Source organism: Ochotona curzoniae, unplaced genomic scaffold (genome assembly GCF_017591425.1).
Source record: "Ochotona curzoniae isolate NIBS_2020 unplaced genomic scaffold, NIBS_Ocur_1.0 contig_1, whole genome shotgun sequence".
NCBI lineage: Eukaryota > Metazoa > Chordata > Mammalia > Lagomorpha > Ochotonidae > Ochotona > Ochotona curzoniae.
Genome location: NW_024464918.1, coordinates 12,757,491 through 12,766,088, shown reverse-complemented (window position 1 = coordinate 12,766,088; position 8,598 = coordinate 12,757,491). Strand labels below are relative to the sequence as shown.

At 48.0% G+C, this 8,598-nt stretch overlaps 1 non-coding gene across 1 annotated transcript; it reads right to left on the bottom strand.

The window, feature by feature from the left end:
• Nucleotides 1-887: 887 nt before the first annotated feature.
• Nucleotides 888-1,024, bottom strand: LOC121154408. Its single transcript, XR_005883509.1, has one exon. It is a non-coding gene; the product is annotated as a small nucleolar RNA SNORA21 (small nucleolar RNA).
• Nucleotides 1,025-8,598: the final 7,574 nt, after the last annotated feature.

Sequence of the window (8,598 nt, the reverse complement as noted above, 5' to 3'; positions counted from 1 at the left end):
CCATGTGCAAGACATGTTGAATGCTTTTAGTTAGCTTATTTAGTCACCTGCCTTTAAAAGGGCAAGTCTTTAGAGAGCACTACTTAAAGTGCAACTTGGGATGCCCATGTTCCTTTAAGAGTGCCTGGCTTTAAGTCCCAGCTCCACTCTGGGTTCCAGCTTCCTGCTAACGTGCATTCTGGGAGACAGCACATAATGGTTCAAATAGCTGCGACCCCCAGAATGAGTTCCAGGCTCCTGGCTTCAATCTGGCACAACTCTGGCTGTCTCAGGCCTTTGGGGAGTCAAAGGATAAGAGATATCTGTGTCTGCCTTTCAAACAGAGAATTTAAATGCTTTAAAAATAATTTTAAACTTAAAGAAAAACCAAAGCAACTCTAGAAAGTAGCAGCTGTTATGACTCTCATTTATAGATGAAGAAATTAAATCATTAAGAAGTTTAACTAGGCATAGCCATATTTAGAAAGCTCTAAACTGGAGCCAGCATTTTGGCTTAGTGGGTTAAGCTGCCACCTGCAATGGTCACATTTCATGTAGGCTCTTGCTCAAGTCCCAGTTGCTATACTTCCAATTTCACTCTGCCACTGAACCTGGGAAAGCAGTGGCATTTGACACACGTGTAATGGTCTCTGCCACCAATGTGAGAGATCAGGATGAAGTTACAGGCTCCTGGTTTCAGCTTGGACCAACCCTAGCTATTGCAGCCATTTAGGGTGAATCAACGGATAAAAAAATCTATCTCTCCTTCTCTCTCTATAAAACTCTGCCTTTCAGGGGTCAGTGTGGTGGTGTAGTGTGTTAATCTTTTACCACTGGTGCCAACATCCCATATGAATGCTGCTTTGAGTCCTGGCTGCTTCACTTCCTTTTTTTTTTTTTCCCCAAGCCGTTGTCACACCACCGATTGAAGCCGGACGGCACAGCACACCACCACTTCACCCAAGAGCGGTGTCGCTTGCTCTGCCCCTTTCGGACAGCTCACTGAGTCACTGGCAGCAGGCCCAGCGAGTGTTTTGAAAGGGGTGGGCTGCTTCACTTCCTGTCCAATTCCCTGCTGGTGGCTTGGGAAAGCAATGGTGGATGGCCCAAAGCCTTGGGACCCTGTACCCACATGGGAAATCTGGAAGAAGCTCCTGGCTCCAGACCATCAGAGCTCTGGCCAATGCAACCATATAGGTGGTGAACCAGCAAATGGAAGATTTTTTTTGTCTGCCTCTCTCTGTGACTGACTTTCAAGTAAAATAAATCAATCTTTTAAAAATACATTTTTGTTGTTGTTGTTGTTGTTGTTGGCCAATACAATGGTTCTCCTGGCTAATCCTCTACCTCTGAGCACCAGTAACACATTTGGGCACCGATTCATGTTGTTCCATTTCCTATCCAGCTTCCTGCTTGTGGCCTGGGAAAGAAGCGGAAGACAGCCCAAAGCCTCGGGACCCTGCACCCGTGCAGGAGACCAGGACGACTGACTCAGCTCCAGCCATGAGTGAACTAACAGATGGAAGATCTTTCTTTCTGTCTATCTCTCTCCCCTTCTCTGTAAATTGCCTTTCTCATGAAAATAAATCTTCAAGTATGTGTATATATAGATACACCCTTTAAAAAAATCTGCCTTCAAATAAATAAAAATTACTGACATCCCCATTACAGCATCCTGTCTGTAACACACATGATTCATAGCATCACCTCCTGAAAAATGCAAAGACCATGTGTACTATGCCTTGGCACTTATGTGCACTTCGAAATATGTGAGATTGCCCATACTGGAATCTCAGGATTGCAAAGAATATGGGCAGTATAAGTTCTTTTAACCCTTAAAAATGAGATTACTAAGCAGAGAGCCAGAGTTGTGGTGAAGTCACTATAACACCAGCATCCCATATGCGTATTGGTTTGAGTCCTGGCTGCTCTATTTTTGTGCCAGCCCCCTGCTATTGCAATTGGGAAAGCAGTGGAAGATGGCCATAGCTTTCAGACTCCTTCCATTTATGGAAACCTGGATGAAACTCCTGAGTTCTAACTGCAGCCTGGCCCAGTTCTAGCAGTTGTGGTCACTTGGGGAAATAAGCCAAGAGATAGAAGATCTCTCTCTGCCTTTCAAATGAACAAATCTTGTGTGTGTGTTGGGGGGTGGGGGGAAGGCACAGGATTAAGCAGTAAGTACCATGATCCTGTCCTAAGGACGCAGTATGAGGCAAACAGAAGCTGCTGGAATGCCCTAGTTGGGAAATGGAGCTGAGAGTTCAATTCAGCCCACAAGCTGGTAACATACTCCAAACTTGGAACTTCCTGGGCCTGGCTCCTTGCAGAATTCCCCTGGGCTCAGGTAATCCCTTTGAATTTGAAAAAAGCCACAAAGCTTCTTTGTGATTCTAGGGATTTCCCAGAGTCCCAGAACCTGCAAAGCTGATTTCACCTTCACCCATTCCCCAACCCCCCACCCCAGCTCTCCTGATTGGTGGTCTCCGCTTTGCCTATGGAGCTCCAAGAACAGAGATACCCTAAGTTTCCCCAGAACTCACTTCAAGCCACAAGAAACCAGCTGCCAGAAGATGCCCCTGCAGGTGGGTGCTCTGGTTCCGCCCAGTCCTTCCTCTTCCTAGGGCCTGGAACCCTTATCCTCTGCAGAGTCTCCCTCTTAAAATAAAATGCCCAGAGAGGAGGGTGAGGCTGCTGCTGAAAGGATGTCCTTGTCCCTGCTGGGAACAGGTGTGCTCCGGAGAACCTAGAACCCCTTTGCTAACCAATCCATCTCTTTTCCAGCTACCCAAGGAGTGCAGGTGTATGGGCAGGCACCTTTCCCCTGGCTCGCTGGGCAACCCTGACCAAGAGACAGGACTACCCCCTTTCTGGGTCCAGATGCACCCTGCAAAACTAAGGGCTGACTAGTTTGGGATGGCAAACCCAAATGCTCCACTGGGGCCAAGAACAGAATACTCATTTCCTCTACAAAGAGGCAGGTTCCTCTCTCAATTTCCTGGGAACATGAAAGTCATTCCTATTTCTGATGGAGGTGTTTTATCTAAGGCAATAAAAACACAGTGGCAGAGGAACAGAAAGGCCTCCCTCTCTGTTTACAAGGGGCCCATGTCAGACACCCATTCTTGATGTCAGAGGCACCAGACATCCATCCTAGGTTTACTGATGCCATATGGACATGCAGGACCAAGGTTAACAAATCTTACAAGCATTCTGGATAGGCCAGGCATAGAAGATTTACATGAAATTTCCATTTTTTTCTCCCCAAAAGTTGGCTCAAATTTTCTTAAACAGTGGGAGGGCCAAATGCAACACATCCCAGACTGGAAGCTGCAGGGAGCAACCCCAGGATAACGTGTTAATGTTCCCTTTCTGCAGGAACCTTCTGTGGAAGGGGTTAGGAGGCAATGCAGCAGAATGGCTGCCACGGCAGCCAGAGAGCGCATTCTGTCTCCCAGAGGCTTACAGCCTCTGCTGTTTTCCCCACTGAGACTGGCGGAGCTGGAGAGGCAAGCTGGACTTCCCATTCCCTAGGGCTTTGTTTAGGTTAACCCTTGTTTCCTCTCACTTTTAGCGCATAATGGCCCCAGGCCTTGGGAGTGTCTGAGCAGGTCTGAGCTAGATGGTCTAGTCTGTGGCTGCAGAGGTGTGGTCCCTGCTCCCCGGCTGCTGCAGGGCCAGAGGAGGGCTCCCCCCTCTATCTCAGGCTGTACTGCTCCCTGCTTCCTGGCCCCCTTCCGCAGGAGCCCAGGATGTCATTCTGACTGGGCCTCTGTGTCAGGAAGAGAGTATGCAGTCCGCGGTTGGTGTGGCTAACCGCCAGCCTGGCAGATGGCCAGAGCCCAGGGCTCACTGGGAAGGAGCATAAACAAGGCGCCTGGTGGGCAGCTGTGACCCAGAATCCTGCAGTGGCAGAGCAGTTAGGAGGGGCGTGCAAGCCCCCCACACCCTGGGACCCTTCCTCTGATCCCCCAAGTTGCTCAGGACTCAGACATCAGTCAGGGGCTGGATGGGGCTCCCCAGCGGCAGCACAGCTGGCAAGCAGCTGTCACCCAGAGGGCTGAATGAGCCCACCTGCAGGACCTTTCCATTGTCAGCTTCTGACACACTCTGATTCCAAGACTGCATGATTCAGTTTTTCTCATCCTGGGGAATTCTCTGTCTACACAACATCTGTGCTTTTCCTTTGCCCAGCACCCTCTCCTGTTCCACTCTTGGTGGATGTGCTAATTCAGGTGAGGCTGACCTTGCCTCTTGCCCCTCCTGCTCTGGGTGGGCATGTGGGCCAGGTTTGGCCAATGAACACACTCTTTGCCCTGCTGGAGCCCCAACCCAAGCAGTTTTGTAAGAACTCTTGGGAAAAATAAAATCATCAGCAATTGGCTTGATGTGTATCTAGAGATGCTAGGGGCTGTCACTAGAGGAACTCTCCTGGGAATGCAGGTATCAGAAAAACACTACATGAGGCGAGACAGGGCAATGGACTAGCTGATTAATTCATGTTTATACAAGAGACAGGCCAGCCTGGTGGTGCAATGGGTTAAGCCCCTCACCTACCCTGCTGACATTCCAGATCACAGTACCAGTTCAAGACCCAGCTGCTCCACTTCTGATCCATTTACCTGTTAATACATATGGAAAGGCAGTCAAGGACAGCCTAAGTACTTGGGCCCCTGCCACCCTCATGGAAAATCTGGATGAAGTTCTAGTGGCCTGGCTTTGGCTTGACCCAGCTGTGGTTGTTGTGGCTTTTTGGGGAGTGAAGCAGCAGATGGAGAAACTGTTTTCTCTCTGTCACTCTGCCTTTCAAGTAAATAAATAAGTAAATCTTAACAGCAAGTGAGAGGGAGTTGAAACATGATAAAATGATTTGAACTTTGTCTCCACTTTAACTGACACAACCAGGGAGTCTACTTGCTGGATTTTTCAGTAAAGGAATCTAGAATAAACTACCACGGCATAAAGGTGACTTTGAGCAGAAGGCATCTGCTTTCCTGAAGTCATTTATCTTATAAAAAATCAAAACCTTCCCAAACAAGTCAATTGCCATAAATTCCTTCCCAAAAACATCCTGAAAAAACAGACTTATCACTGGAGATTAGAAATCATTACACCTAAAAGATAAGCCACAAACTTTTCCTATCTCGCATCTATTCTCCTGCAGGGAACCTCAGTTGTCATTCCTAAAAGTCACCTGATTTTTCCTAAGTGCCCTTCTCTTGTTTTTCCCCTTGTAAAAATGGTTTACAGGGCCCGGACGCAATGGCCTAGTGGCTAAAGTCCTTGCTTTGAATGCGCCAGGATCTAGTGCTGGCAGCCCCACTTCCCATCCAGCTCCCTGCTTGTGGCCTGGGAAAGCAGTCGAGGATGGCCCAAAGCCTGGGGACCCACCACCCACATGGGAGACCTGGAGGAAGTTCCTGGCTCCTGGCTTCAGATCGGCGCAGCTCCAGCTTTTGCAACAGCTTGGGGAGTGAATCAGTCAGACAGAAGACCTTCCTCTCTGTCTCGCCTCCTCTGTGTATATCTGACTTTCCAATAAAAATAAATGGATCTTTAAAAAAATTGTTTATAAGCCTTAGATTTTACTCACCTTTTCCCTATTAATTCCTGTAACTATTTTTGGTTTTTGCTCTTACCAATTTCTTTAATTTGCAAGACCCTAATTTCTCAATTTAAAGGGAGAGAACAAAAGTGCTGTTATGGAGCACAGCCAGTAATGGCCAGCACCCATTGACAGTGGGCAAATGGAATATGACTGTGTCCTCCACCCTCTGTCCTGAAGGTTGGGGCCTAATAACAATGCAATGTTAATTCCATCCTTAGGAAGCCCTCAGCCACTCCCCCACCACCTAGGTGTTCCCTCCTACCCACCTGTGACTCTGACCTATCATCTGAGATGGGGTGGTATTGCATTGTTGTGTAACCACTCCCCTCACAAGCCTTTTTAAAGGCTCATGAAATAAGGGCTATCTCTTAATCAGGTGCCTGGCCCTGTGCTTCTGTTGCTCAGTCCTCACCAGGACAGGTAATCCCGGAGCATGGTCTCTTTGTATTGCTTAGATGGGACAATAGAGATAGCAATGTTATTTCTGGTGTGTGTGCTGCCAGGAGAGGTGAGGCCTAGCAGTAGCAGAATGTGGGCAGAGAAGCCAGGGAAAGGTGAATGTCTGCAGCTTTGCATGTCTCTTAGGGTAATTTATATTGTTGGGGAAGCTGGGACATAGGTCTTCAGCTTAATGGATGGACTCAAGGGTAATGACCATTTGTTCTTGGGGTTGTTTGGTTGGACTGCCATATGGACTCGTGATTTGCTATTTCTAGTGTGCTCTGTTATCACCAAGCTTGGTTAATGAAGACTCCTTAGTAAACCTTAGACATGTCTGGTGTGATCTCACTCGCACCATGTAACAGTATCCCTCCTGATCGGTTACATAAGTAAACTATCTTCTTTAAACCCACACTTTCCTAACTCCAGCAATCCACACAAGCCTGTCCTTTGCCAGAGGACTATTTTATTTTCTTCAGGACAGAAAGACTCCAGACCCTTATAGCTTGTACTGTTGGGCCTGAATGAATCAGTTGGCTGATCCTTATTTCATGTTCTGGCTGCCCCATTTCCCTCCAGCCCCCTGCTTATGTATGGCCTAGGAAATCAGTAAAGGATGGCCCAAAACCTTGGGACCCTGCATCTGCGTGGCAGACCTAGAAGAAGCTCCTGGCTTCATATCAGCTCAGCTCCAGCTGTTGCAGTGACCTAGGGAGTGAACCAGCAAATGGAAGATCTTTTCTCTGCTTTTCCTCTCTGTAAATCTGCCCTTATAATAAAAATAAATGTATAAAAACAAAATAAAAACCTGCTCTGATTTCCTGAAATTGAACAGGTTTACCCATGAAACTTCAGGGAACCTGGCTGCATTTCTGCTCTGTCCGCATGCCAGCATACACCCAGGTGACCCCCATCTTCACCTGAGACTACAAAGGGCTGGTGTTCATTTACGTGCCACGTATGTATGGAACACTGATCATGTTTGTAATTTTTTTTAAATAAACTGAATTAACCAGCCATTTCGAAGCCAGGAGCTTCTTTCGGGTCTTCCACGTGAACACAGGGTCCTAAAGCCCTGGGCCATGTTGAACTGCTTTCCCAGGCCATAGGCAGGGAGCTGGATGGGAAGTGGAGCATCCAGGACACGAATCAGCGTCCATATGGGATCCTGGGGGATGCAAGGCGAGGATTTCATCACTAGAATACACAGGCCCGATTTATTTGGGGGCTGACACAGTGGCTCAACAAGTTAACCCTCCATGTTGCAGCACCAGTATCCCTTATGGTTCATGTTCCAGCTGCTTCACTTCCATCCAGCTTTCTGCTAATGATGTGGGAAAGCAGCAGAGGATACCTCAGGGCAACCTAGAAGAAGCTCCTGGCTTTGGATCTGCTCAGCTCTGGCCCTTGTGGACATTTGGGGAATAAACTAACAGATGGAAGACCTCTTTATCTGTTTTTCTTCTCTATAAATATGCCTTTTCCAATTAGATTTCTTTTAAAGACGGGGCAATAAAGAGGGAGAGACACACAGAAAAAGAGTTTGTCCATCTCTTTCACTCTCAAGATGACTACAAAATGGCTGGGGCTTGGACAGGTCTCCCAAGTGCATGACACAGGCCCAAACACTTGGGTCAACTTCTGCTGCTTTCCTAGGCACATCTGAAGGTAGCTGGATCAGAAGCAGAGCAGTTGTGACTTGAAGTGTGTTCTGAAACAAGATTCTGGCATCGCAGAATCACAGGTGGCAGCCTAACATGCTATGCCATGAATATCTGCCCTGCACTGTGCTTAAAGATGAAGTTCCCTGGCCCAGCATGATGGCCTAGTGGCTAAATCCTTATCTTGTGGGCCCGGCGTGATAGCATAGCAGCTAAAGTCTTTGCCTTGGATGTGCCGGGTTCCCATATGGGCACCGGTTCTAATCCCAGCACCCCTGCTTCCCATTCAGCAACCTGCTTGTGGCCTGGGAAAGCAGTGGAGGATGACCCAAGGCCTTGGGACCCTGCACCTGTGTGGGAGATCCAGCAGAAGCTCTTGGCTTCTGGCTTCATATCAGCTCAGCTCTGACTGTTGTGGCCACGTGGGGAATGAACCAATGGGCAGAAAATCTTTCTCTTTGTTTCTTCTTCTCTCTGTAAATCTTCTTAAAAAATAAATCAAATTTTTAAAAAAACAAATGAATAAAGATGCACAGAAAACTATGGGCAAAGCCTGACCCTTACCCACAGGGAATACAAGAAGCTGGCAGGTGCTCAGCCAGAGCTCCAGGTCAAGGCGGTGCAGAGAGCCCTGAGCACGCATTTCAGGGAGTGCCCTGCCCACAGAGTGAGAGAAAGCCCAGGCTCTTCCCCTCGGCCACACTGCACCTGGAGAAGATCTTCTACCTGCTCACTCATGCCCAGAGCCTCCTAGAGTCCCCCTTTCTTCCCCGGTGCCCCAAGCTTGAAGGGCAGCAAAGCACCAAAGGGAAATGTAGCCAGTGATTAAGAGTGTTACCTTAGGAGTCAACATTGTGTTACAGCATGTTAAGCCACCACTTGCAATGCCAGCATCCCCTATGAGCACAG